General features: G+C 38.4%; 1 long non-coding RNA gene across 1 annotated transcript; it reads left to right on the plus strand.

Annotated features, from left to right (window-relative positions):
- The first annotated feature begins 4,784 nt into the window (after positions 1 to 4,784).
- LOC128819890 (uncharacterized) lies at positions 4,785 to 6,385 on the plus strand. Its single transcript, XR_008440779.1, has 2 exons — positions 4,785 to 4,869; positions 6,095 to 6,385. It is a non-coding gene; the product is annotated as an uncharacterized LOC128819890 (long non-coding RNA).
- The last annotated feature ends 6,689 nt before the right edge of the window (positions 6,386 to 13,074 follow it).

The following is a 13,074-nucleotide window of genomic DNA, read 5'->3' on the forward strand; positions in this document are numbered from 1 at the left end:
TTTAAACTCATCTTTGTCTACAACAACATTCTACTGGGTATATGTAGCTGCAGGACATCAGCTATCTGCAAATATGTACAGCTGAAACAGGAGCAGACATCAGACTCATCAGCTAAGCAGCCCTTTCCAGGATCTCAGTTCTAGACCTAGATTTACTCAACTTGTGCTAATGTCCTACATGTAGCATGTAGACCCTCCTCAGTTTGCACTTTTAGACATGTTGGTAAGTATTCTTTAATATATATTAAATGTTTGGTTGAGATATATATCGTTTGTCTTTGATAGAAAAAGCTGGCCTGGTTTCCAGAGGTGCTGGTCATCACAAGTGAAATTTAGTCACTGCTGAAAATCAAGACTTGTTTAGTGACTTGTGGTATATGGACTGGGGAAGGATTTTCAGATGTTCAAGTTAATTTACTCCAAGGCAATTAACTGCCATTAGTACTCCTAAATTTCCCTTTATTCCCCTTCCTACACAAATACATCTATTTATCATTAACCCCTGTATTTCCATAAAGTATGTTTCAGATCTGATACACTTTCTGGGAAAAACTGCAAGTTCAAACAGTCTAAAGAAAGACTGCTGGTCAATCTCTGTAGGCCAAATTTCTTTCCCACTGGAAGTTCATTTTCATATTGCTTCTACTGCCTTGCTGGTGCTTGCCATTAGAGGCAGGACAGCAAGATTTCTGACCCAACCTGGCCATTTCTACAATGCTGTTCTTAACACTGTATTCTAATGCTATCTCTGGATTATTCAATTAATCACTTACAGAGGATATGGAGATTTAACTACCTTAAAAAGAGGAAGATGATGTCACTAAGATGGAATCATTTGAAAAAAAATGCATGAGTAGTGAGAATTTCTTCTCCATAAGCAATATGCTTAGGACCTGAAGAGCTAGACTACAAGTTACTATTAATGTAGAATGAATTCATTATCCAGATGTTACACCAGCACTGAACTCAAAGAATGTTATCTCAGCTGGAGTAATACAGAATTTTACTTACTGAGATAACTAAAGCTTATGAGTACTGTAGAAGGCTTGCAAAAAAAAAAAAAAAAAAAAAAAAAAAAAAAGCAAGCAATTAGTTACCTGGGTTACACACTACTCAAGCAGGAAAAGAAAAACAATTTATTAACATGAGAAAATTGATATTTCTGGAAAGTCTAACTGGCTGACATGACGATGTTATTTTAAAAAAATGCTGACAGGAAAATGACAGAATGAAGCATATCAAATTTTTGATCCCAAATTTATATTTGATTTACCAAAATCAAACATTTATTAATATTTTTTAAAATTATCTAATGGCTGTTATATACATTTATGTGTCTACTACATGTTTATATAGCTGTTTAAGCTACAGTTACCTATCTATGAAAATGAAAGTGTTTTTAAATTTGAGAAACCATCTTACTGTCAGTGCTTTAGATAATTTCAGCTTATTACAAATACATAATAACAAGATTGCCCTTCCCACAAAGCATTTCAAGCACCTATCCCTGAGCCAAAATTTGTGGCAGCTGGGAGATCTTTATCTTACCACAGTAAAATAAAAATTCACTGGACATGAGTGATTAAATAGATTTCCTCAGTATACTCAGACCAAACACTTCTCAGAGCCAGCAGAAGGCCAGTGGTGTCCCCGAGTGCATCAGGAAGAGCATTGCCATCAGAAAGGTGATCCAGCCCCTCTGCCTCTACCCAGCCCTGGCAAGGCCTCACCTGGAGTGATGTCTCCAGTTCTGGGCTCCTCAGTACAAGGCAGACACTCCTGGACTGAGTCCATTGGAGGAAAAAAGATGACAAAGGGACTAGAGAATCTCTCTTATGAGGAAAGGCTGAGAGAGCTGGGCCTGGTCAGCCTTGGGAAGAGACAACTGAGAGGGGATCTCATCAATGTCTGTCAGTGTCTGTAGGGAGGTGTCAGAGGATGGACCAGGCTCTGCTCATTGGTGCCCAGCAATAGGACAAGAGGCAATGGGCAGAAACTGATGCCCAGGAAGTTCCACCTGAATATGGATATAAGGAAGAACTTCTTTCCTGTGCAGTGACCAAGCACTGGCATAGATTTCCCAGAGGGGGTGTGGAGTCTCCTCACTGGAGGTATTCAAGAAGTGTCTGTGCCATGTGCTATGGGATGACCCTGCTTGAGCTAGACCAGACAACCCACTGTGGTCCTTTCCAGCCTGACCCATGCTGTGATTCTGTGAAAACATGTTTTTGACAAATGCTCTGAAAACTTTCAGCTTCTGGAGGACTTAGTTCATGTCAGAAAGTTTTTCAGGTCACAATTCTGTTCTGTGAAGACACATCTGATCCCTGTCAAAACACCTCTCTTGCTTCCTTTGGGTATACCCTCTGTTACCCCTTGGATACACTGAAGAGGTGCCAGGGAGGTAATAGTCATGAATATGCACCATTGCTCCAATTGACAGGTTCACCTCTGTATAACATATTTTCATATATATTAAATCAACATCATAATTACTCCTATAAGATGCAATTTTAAATCTATATTGTGGATCAGAGGAAAACCAGCAGAAGTGATCTGGTTTTTGAGATTCTCAACTAGAAGGAGAGACAGCAACATATCCCTGCAACAGGAGCTCCTGTCTGTTTCTTAAACTGACTACAAGTTCACAAATGTCCTGTGATATTTTATCAGCTTTAACATGTAGTCCTGAAAGTTATTAGTCTGACTTATATTTGTCTTGATTTCTATAACCTTAAAATACTGATGCAATGCCCACCAGTAATATCTAAACATTTAAACAGGTTACCATTATTCAGCTGAGTGTCATTCCTGCTGATACAGATTTAGGACAGGTATTAATGAATAGTCACTCTAAGTCAAAAGCAATTACAGCCATAGATGTGGAGAATTTTTTTTTTTTAACTTGGAGCTATATGTATGCATGCAAAATGTATATTAAATACTGCAGAATGTTAACAATATGTTTGAACCAAATGAAATAAGAATCTGGACTTGGTTATACGTGAGGAACCCTCTTTTCTTGGGAAACAGTGTTTTCAGCAAGATTGTAAACAGAGAAGAGACATCACATGGTTTGCATTATTTCTCCTACAAGCTTTCTCTTTCAAAATTAAGTACTGTAAGATTTTTTTGTATTTGACTTATTGTGGTGGAGAAATAAGAATAAATTATTGAAACATTTGTGTTCATAATTAGACCAAATTGAGTCTGATCAAATAGAACTTTAGGAATTCCAGTTATGCTTCAAATCTCCTGTGGAAGATGAAGAAGAAAGAAATTAACCCACTGTAGTCATCAAGACTTTAACAAAAGATTGAGGAAAAAAGAATGATCCTGTGGTTAAGATACTTGATTCAAGTCTTGATCCAATTTCTTTCTTGGTTTGAATGATCTGGTGTTTCTGGTGTTTCCCATTAGTAAAGCAGTGATTAAACCCTTTCCTTTTGCATTTTCTGTTTAAGTTACAAGTCTTTCCAAGCCAGAATCCACCCAGAATGTGTGCATAAAAAGGAAGCTTATCACACTTGAATTTTGAAAATTGGTGATATTCCTATATGAGCATGGAGATCACTGGCAACAGGTGTGCTTCCCTCTATTGCCACATTCTCACTCCTTTATATGGAGACTAAAGGCTGAATTCAGGAAAATATAGGTGCCAAAATCCCAAACTGCAACACGGTGCAATACTTGAAGGGGTACCTAAAGCCTGTAAGTAGGTGAGTTATTAGCAGGCTATTGAAGAAAAAAGGTATGGGGACTAATGAGAAATGGAAACAAGCCTCTGGTATTTAACCTCTTCTCTAATAAATCTAAGTCTATAAAGTACCAGGGCATGCTTAATGTTTTGCTCTGGCTGATGCCAGCACCTCCTCCTTGAGTAAGTTGGATATTTTGAATATGCTATACAAAGATACTTGCTGTCCCAGATTCTGCTGCAAAAACTTAGTACCAAAGTAGGGTATTGCAATATGTAGAGTTGGCACAACTTTACCTGTGTAAAGGGAAAAGATTTTTAGTGAAGGAAGACTTGTCAAGCCTTGAAAGCTGCTAATGACTTTGCTGCTTGAAATGCAATGAAACCAGAATGTGCTATCATCCAGGCCACTGAGTAAGATAACTGCAATATAACATCAAAACTAAAACTGTGTGATTAATGGGCTTGAACTGGGAGTAAAGCTCTATCTAAGTAAGATTGTGGGATATTGTCCTGCTCATTACAAAATGTCCATGCTTGAACAATCAACCACTGGAGAACTTTTCACAAGCCTTTCCATCTGAAGGGAAGATGTGAATAGGAGTCTAAGTATGTGTGAGAATGTGTGAATGATTTCTTCTGACCAATAGCTTGCCAGTGTAGTAGAAGGGATGGATTTTTAATGATCAGATTGATATTGTTAGTGTTATAGATAGGTTAGATATGCATATAGCAAGAATTACATTGGCTGACCCTCTTTTCTCTTGCAGAAAGGGTTTGAAGGACACTTCATTAAATGCTTTGTGCTCTCACTCTTCCTTCACAAATCGTCTTAACCAGCAATTTAAGGCAAAGTTCTAAAAGGAAGCAAAAGTCTAATGTACTTCCCAATTGGTATAAAGATGATTTTGTCTTTAAAGATATCTAATTTCTGTAGCAAGGGAGGGGATTGTTTTGCACCATATGGTAGATGTCCTGTGATATCATAGTGATTAATGACAGGATCAGTTGGACGCTCCAGTGGCGTAACAAATGACCTGGGTTTCCTGTAATGGCAATAGTTACACGCTCATACAGGACCCTGCAATTAACTGAGCTCTAGTCACGGCTCCCCATGGGGTTAAGCATAACTACAGAATGAATGTGGAGACTACTACCAGCTTCGTGAGGATGTGGGTCAAGCATTCTGTGACTTCTGGCAGATCCCTTAGACAGTGGATATCTGTTTCCCATCTGTAAAACTGATCTTATAATTAGCTGTTCATAGGCTTGATGTAAAACTAACTGGTTGGAGTATGTCAAACCTTTGCAGAAGAAAAACTTTAAGTGAAAACAACATTTTAGTGAAACTATCTGTGTATTTTTAACTCTGTATCATAGACTGAAGAACCTCCAACACTTTCTGCCTGATTGGCCTCATGATTGTTTGTCAGATAAAACATGGAAATCTTCATTAAATGCTTTGTGTTCTACTTTCAAGTCAAGCTTTTTTTTGAGTAATCATTGTTCCCTGTATGAAATAATTTTGGAAGCAGATAAAATACTCCTGCTGTGCTGAAGCAAAGCAATACAGACAAGGAATCATCCATTTATCCCAGTAGCAGCCTTACTGACAGCATGATGACTGTCATTGTAGTTATTAATTTAGCTGATGAAAAAAATCTCAAAACAACTAAAAAATATTTATTTTCTTGATCCAGCTTTAGATTTTCTTCAGATTTTCCTGATAGTTTTGGTCAAAACTACAATTAAAATTAAAAAAAAAATGCTTCTTGGATATAAGCCATATTTGAGATCAGGCTTTACATTTATCAAGCTGCTGAGGTTCTCTGAATCCCAGATTTTCAAATGATTCATCATTTGGAGATGTGTGCCTCTAGTGATTGCGGTATAATATTAGTAGGTCATTTCATTATGTTTCAATGTCTTTTCCACTGCTGGTCACTGGACAGTTCAGTCAGCAAAAAAAAAAAAAAAGAAAAAAAGAGGATTCTGTTGTACTGACATTAGGTTTTATCAAAAGACAAAAGGCCATTTCTGACTGGTTTAGTTTCTTTCATTTAACAAAAAGTGAATGCTCCTCCTAAATTATGAGGAGAGTGCTTAAAGGGTGACATGGTTGGATCCTGAATAAATCACACTTCTCACTGGTTTCTGAACCTTGCAGTATATGAGTGTATAATTTCTTCACTGGTGAGAGGATCTTATCCAAAACTCTTCTACACTACTAATCTGACTGCAACAGCATCCTGGAGGGGAGTAAAAATTGCATCTCTACAGACACTTTTCCTCAGGCTAGATGATTCAAAGAGTACAGATGTGAACACTGTGCACTCTATAAGGTAACCAACACATAGATTCATACCCTTTTTTATACCCTCACTGTTTTTACTACAGGTTTTGCAGTGGGATGAGCGCACAAGCTTCACATAATTCATGGAAGTGAAGGGACAACATTCACACAGATCACATCCAGTGATGGCATCCTGCATGGTCTCTAGAGAATACCAGGTGCCAGAAACAGTGATGGGAGAAGGTGGAGGTAAATACATCTTGTTGGCTGACTTCATTCATTCAGAGCCCCCACTCCCTGCTTGCTCAAGACAATGTCTTTTTATGTCATTTGGAAGTGATGGTTCATGGCTGCTGTTATGGTTAAGAGAGTGAATAAAGCAGATCACAGCTCTAGTTCTGGTGGCACTTTTTATAGTGGGTAAAATTGTACACATCCTATGAATGCTCTCCTCCCTTGTTTATTTTTTATTGTTTTTTGTGTGATTATCCAAAGACATTCTCAGCTGCATTTTCTTCATTAGCCTAATTCACAACATTTTTTGTTGTTTTTTTGTTGTCCTTTTCCCAAGGATCAGCATTTCTCCCTACATTTAATTCATCCAGAGTGGCTATTGAGTGACAAGGGCAGTATTAATTTATGATTGGATATTGGAACCTGAAATAACAATTGGAAAGGGAGAGGCAAGAGGCTTTCAAAGCATGAAATTAAAACCTTTGGGCTATGGCTTAACTTGCTACTTATTTTTCTCATTTTCTCGCCATCAATACTTTTGTTCTACTCTTGATGTGATGTTTTTCATAGGGCATAATCTGGGGCTTTATTCACTCTTTCTTTTCAAGTGATATAAGGGATATTTTTTATTAGTTTGTATTATAACCCATGCTCTGTCTGTTCTTACATGTCTGCTATTAATTGTCTTTATGAGAGTTATGAACTTTTCTGAGATATTTGGCTGTGGTTCTCCTTTATTTTGCATGAGAATCAGATCTCAGTAAATAAAAAAATGGAGATTTCTGGGGAAGCCTGAGAGCTGCAAATCTTCTGCTTCTGCACTAAACTGGCCCAGGGCACCATCATGCCCATGGATTAGCGATCAGGGAAACCAGAGAAGCTGATCCCTTTGTTGGCCTTGGCCAACCAAAAATCTGACAGACAGTGCCTGGGCCCAGTCTGAGATGGAATGGGACAGTGCAGGATGGGACAGGACATGGGTTGTTCATGATGGCCCAAGCCAATCTGTTCAACTTTTCTGAAGGGGAAGAGTGGTGAGACTTATGAACCCAAGTCTATCCATTTCCCCCATGGGAAACAGAACAGGTGCAAGATATTATTTGTTTCAATTAAGATTAAGATTAAATGTTAAAAGTAAATAAGGAAACAGGAAGGCAAAGAAGAAATTCACTCTGGAGAATAATTGCTAACTTATTTTTATGAACTTTGGTGCAGGAGGAGAATCTTTTCATGACTTCTTGTCCTTGAAGTTAGAAAGAACTTCCAGGAGGACTTATATATATATATATATATATATATATATATATATATATAATTCTACTGCCACTCCAAAATAAGACATTGTAAACCTCTTTCTTTTCTGAGTAATATACTGACACCTTTTTATCCTATGCTTTTTTATTTCCTTTTGTCTTCCACATTGACTGTCCTTTAGAAGTAGAGACAGCAGTTTGCTGTCAGTGAGTCCACAAGAGTGCTCTGAGCTATTGCAATGACAGTTATAATTTCATGAAAACATGATTGGAAAAGAATCCTGTTATTTAAAATAACTCTGAATTGCCAGATATGTCAGAGGGTGAGTGTTAGCAAAAGAGAATCAAAGCAGGTGTGAAGGGTTGTTGGTTGAAGATTTGCTTTCTTGACTTTCTGTGGAATAATCAGGTTCCACTGCTGCCAAGTGAAAAATGCTGTAGGTATAAAAGAAAGTTCAAATGTGCTATAAACTCATTCTGCTGGTTCAGAGCTATTCAAACTATTCTGTCTGCACCAGATTTAATATTGTGATGGAAGAGGCATCCGTCCTGTGCAAAGGGCATGAAATCATAAAACCAGTATAAATTTTTGCAGTTCAACAGTCATGAACCCTCTTCAATCAAGATCAGTTTTGATGTTTGAGCTGTAAGGAACAAATGCTTTACTTTCAATAAGGCCACTGGTTTTGTCAAATAAATAATGACTTTCAAACAATAGTTAGGACTATTTCTTCCAGTACCTAAAGGAAGCTGGAGAGGTATTTTCCACAAGGGCATAGAGTGGTAGGACAAGGGAGAATGGCCTTAAGCTAAAGGAAGGTAAGTTTAAATGAAATTCTTCCTTATGAGGGTGGTGAAGCAATGGAACAGGTTGCACAGAGAAACTGTGGGTGCTCCATCTCTGGAGTTGTTCAAGACTGGGTTGGATGTGGCTTTGAGCAACCTGGTCTAGTGGAAGGTGTCCCTACCCATGGCAGGAATGATTGTACTAAAGGATGTTTAAGTCTTGTGCAACACAACCATTCTATGGCTCTATGAAACAAAAGAAATTTTACTCAGTGAAATAGTCCAGTCCAAAGGATACAATTTTAGTCTTAAAAAATAAAATGTTACATCCTCAACTTACTGGTCTTATGTATCAGGCTAAACTCTGATCTCTGTTATGCCAGGTTCAATCGAGGTCCCTCCAAGTTCTGTAAACACATTGCACCCTGATCAAATGATGCATTATCAGTGTGCTAAAAAAAAGTGTAAATGGGATCTGACTGAATTCTTGCCATTTGTGACAGTTAGAAAACAGAAAGTATTGATATAGACAAACTTTAGAAAATACTGGTGCATGAGTGGCAGGATAACTTTTTCTAAAAGATATTTCAAAATCTCACTGGGAAAAGGTTCTGATGAAAGTGAGTGATACAGCCAAAAAGAGCAGAAGGTTATGGATAAATCCTTTGTCCTTTTTTGGACTGCTCAATCTGCCAGATTTGCATGTATCTGACATTGTTCAAATGATTTAGAATTCTACAGAAGTCTCCCCACATGGAGGAATGAGGCAAAGGAGTTGAGTAAACTGGAATGAATCTCAACACACTATCAATGCAGTGCCAGAATTTTGCAGTGCAAAAGTCGATGGAATTGTGTCTGAGAAGTCAGTGGGAAATTCCCACAGAAAAATTGGATTCAATTTTTGTTGCTGCTTGTCACTTGCTGGTTGCATTGAAACCACCATTTATTGTCCTGCCTGGATGTCCATGAAAATTACTTGAGTCAGAGCCAGCAGTAACTAATTTCTTTCCTATGTAGCTTTTGCTTGCTAGAGTCTTAAATTGTGAATGGTTCCACTGCAGAAATAAGCACTCAGGTTTTAATCAAGGATCCTGATACAGGCTTAAAATCAAGATATTATATTACTAAATTATGTCTTACAATACTAAAAAAAAAATACTATTTTATATTCTGTTTTGTTAGACTTATTGATTGGCATTTTAAAGCTATTTCCTGTAACAATGCAGGGATGTTTTAAAAGGTTTCAGATGCCATAGAAATTAAAGGGGTTTTTTTTTAGCTCATCTATATTTGTAATCAGTTCTTAAAATTACATAATTTAAAAATGAATTAATTTTGTTACATGCAAGTATCCTGAAAAATCTTACTTCTGAGAAGTAACATGGAGAGTAACAATTCAATATGAGTAAGGATAAGACAGGGAGCTGGATAGTAATGTTGCTGCTGGAACAATTTGAAGGAAATGCATAAATTAGTCACTAGATATTTAGAAATAATTTCTCTATGAGCAGAGTATCCTTCTTTAACCATTCAGAGATTTCTTTCGTCACTTTAGGCAAGAGAATTTTTCTTGGCTTCCACAACACACTGTAGCAATTCTAAATGCACTAAATATTTTTTTTTTTTTTTAATCAGGCAGACACAGGCTGAAACACTGGATCCAAATCATTTGCAGATTAAAGAAAAAATTATATGCATTTACTTAATTCCAGCTGGCTGCAACCTCTGTTATCAAACAGTACAGAGACTAAATGCAACCAGCATCAAATTTGAAGAAACTTGTTATCTGAGCCTGACTTTCACTCTTAGGTTCAGGACCATTTTGCTTAGATAATTTCAAACATCAGAATCATTCTCATCAATGACAACAGCACCCATTATTGACATGGGAGAATATACTTCAAGAAGACTCTTGGGAGGAAGGCTCCCACAAACTTTTTGAAAACCTCAGAACTGGTGAAGTAGCCCATAATGCATGCAGGCTTTCCCCCCCACCCCTACACCTCTGTCTCTGTTTCACAGAAAGAAATGGTATTTATAGTTTCCTGTACAAAGAGAACCTGACCCATACCTAAAGTAATGTCTCACTCCTCAATGCAGTGTGTTGTTGTGGTTATTAGGGTAGCCTCAGTAAGGCAGACTGAGAATATCCACCTAACAGGAAGACAAATGAACTGACTAGTGAGTCATGACCAGTTTTCTGGTCTACAAAACACTTTCTGATCTCTTGGTCTTGTTAGAGCTGGTTGTTTAAAAGTTGATCAAGGCATGCATGCAAGCTCTCAGAATAAATACCCCTGCTTCTTTTGTAAAAGTGTATCCTTTATTGCCCTAAAGCCAGCACAGAACTCTTGAGCACATCTGTGGGTGCAGGTTACATCACAGAAGCAAAACACAGCAAACAGCCCTGATCCTCTGATGTATGAGGAACTTATTTTTATGAGCTCACATGTTCAGACTGAACGTGATTCACTTACCTGCAGAGATCCAAAACTTGCCAGTCCGTGTCTGATGGGAAGAAATGTTGTTGGGGTGTGTGTTAGGTGTGGCAGCTATGAGTGCATGTGTGTGTGTTCTTGTGAGCTGCTGCCCTCTGCTGCACACCTTCCCGGCAGCTCACCTCCAGCCACCTCCTCACCCCAGCCACAACAAGCTCATCATGTGCTGAAGTTGGAGAAATTAATTTCCTCCTGCCAGTGAAACATTCAGAGAGTCACCAAGCTTTGCTCTGAGCCACCCATGAAACTCCTAGCAGGCTATAACTGTCTTGCAGTGGAATAGAGCATAGCTTCTGCCCTGGCATCAGGTGAGTGTGCAGATCTCAGCCTCAGCATTTTCACCATCACCATAGCAGTGGGAAGAGACTTCTACATGAAGACAATCTCTATGAATCCTGGCAACTGCAATAATAAATGCTGTAGCAATAGGCATGGAAGTCAGCACAACCCAAAATTTTAAGCTGTTTGTCACTTTATGTATGCCCAAGACAAGAAGAATTTCCTTCAAGCACCACTGGGGAGGTTGTGCCAGACCCTGGGCTCAGTTTTTGCTGGACCATGGACTTAGTCAATCACTTCCCCTCACAGCATGGAACAAGATATGAACAATACTTCTTCTAAGAGAAGGGGAGAATGAAGATCCTGCTTCTCTGCCTCTCTGCCCACTACTGCAATGGTTTTCCCTATGGACAACTGTCTGAAGGACTCAGTATTTTTATGTCTGAGAAGGGTTCTGGAGAAACGGAGTGTGATGAGAAATCTGCAAGTTAAAAACAAGACAAAACGTGTGTGCCTGGCAGTATCTGAGGACAGAGAACATAGATTAGACTGTGCAGAGAGCTGTAAGGGAGCTGGATACGGGAAATATTTTTTTACATAATTCAGGGTCTCTGCCTACTGACAAGGTGTTAGTGAAGATGGCTTAAGAACAGGCAAGTTTTGGCTTAGGCTGAGAACTGTCCAGACACCTTCCAGACTCCAGGCAAGCAGAAGACCTTTCCTTCTGCTCCCTGCTGTCATTTATATGTCTGCAGAAGACTACAGCCCTTGCAGGTCTGTTAGCCAATTTGCTCCTCTGAATGCCCCCTAACCTAATTCAGCTGCAAAAGAGTTCAGCTAGCTGAAGGTGTTTAAAACAGATTTTGCTGGCCTGGTTCATTCTGATTCAGATAATTTAAATAAGCTTGTTTTTTTGTAAGCAGCAAGCTGGAGCTGTCAAAAGGGTAGTGAGAAATATCAAGCTGAAGAGTGTCAGATCACAAAGTTCAACCACAAAAAAGACATACACCCGACACCCAAAGACTGTTATGAATGAAGAAGCTCCAAATATATTCTTTCCTTATAGACTTGAATTTCCATGCGTATTTGTGGAAGTGTGCACATGCAGTAGGAATGTATACACAAGCCATGGGCCTGGACAGAAAAGGGATTATGAAAAACAAATAATAAGAAATGAAATGGCTCACAACTACACCTTGTCAAACCATTCAAATTCAAATGCTTTTTCTCTTAAGAAATTGTTATTTAAGACTTTCCAAACAGAATTCTCTTATGTTTATCTTGCACATGCTTTTACTCCTTTCACCTGCTCTCCCTGAATTTTTTTTAAACTGCAACATCTGGAATTTTGAATTGATTTGAGCTGTCTTAATGTGGCCTGGTGATATGAATAAGAAATAATGGTGCAACACCACATTTTCTTGTACATTTTCCAGTGTGTGGTTGAAGCAGACTGGGACAGTCAAATACAGAAAAAAACCATGAAAGTATAATGGCTGTGTGAGCATATTGAATTACTGATGACACAGGCAACATAAAACTCTGCTTAAATGCCAGGGTTAACCAGGACCTTGCAAGTGATTAATCATTGGTTTTAAAATACTGAACCTTTTTGGCTAATAATATTTCTACCATTTCAAATTCACCAATTACCTTACTTATGATTCATATCTTCCCTTCATTATTTCAATCTTATTAACATTTTTATTATATTCATAAGAGTAGCCAGTCCTGGTTACAGCATCTAAAGACACATTTTGGACCTAGCCCAACCATCTAAGAAAAAATGAGCACATCTTTCCCATGGTTAAAAACCTGGTCTGGAATGAACCATGGTTAAAAACCTGGTCATGTAAAATATGACCACTAAATGTGTGACCTAACAGGGCAGGTTATTATTGCACAGTCTTCCTTAACCAGCACTTCAAAACCCTCTGCACCTTTTCCTCACACATCCGGCCTTGGAGAAAGCTTTTGTACAAGTTGTGGGGTTTTGCTGCTGTTCCACAGTTTTCCAGGGACAGTTGTGTTACC

Source organism: Vidua macroura, chromosome 1 (genome assembly GCF_024509145.1).
Source record: "Vidua macroura isolate BioBank_ID:100142 chromosome 1, ASM2450914v1, whole genome shotgun sequence".
NCBI classification, from domain to species: Eukaryota; Metazoa; Chordata; class Aves; order Passeriformes; family Viduidae; genus Vidua; species Vidua macroura.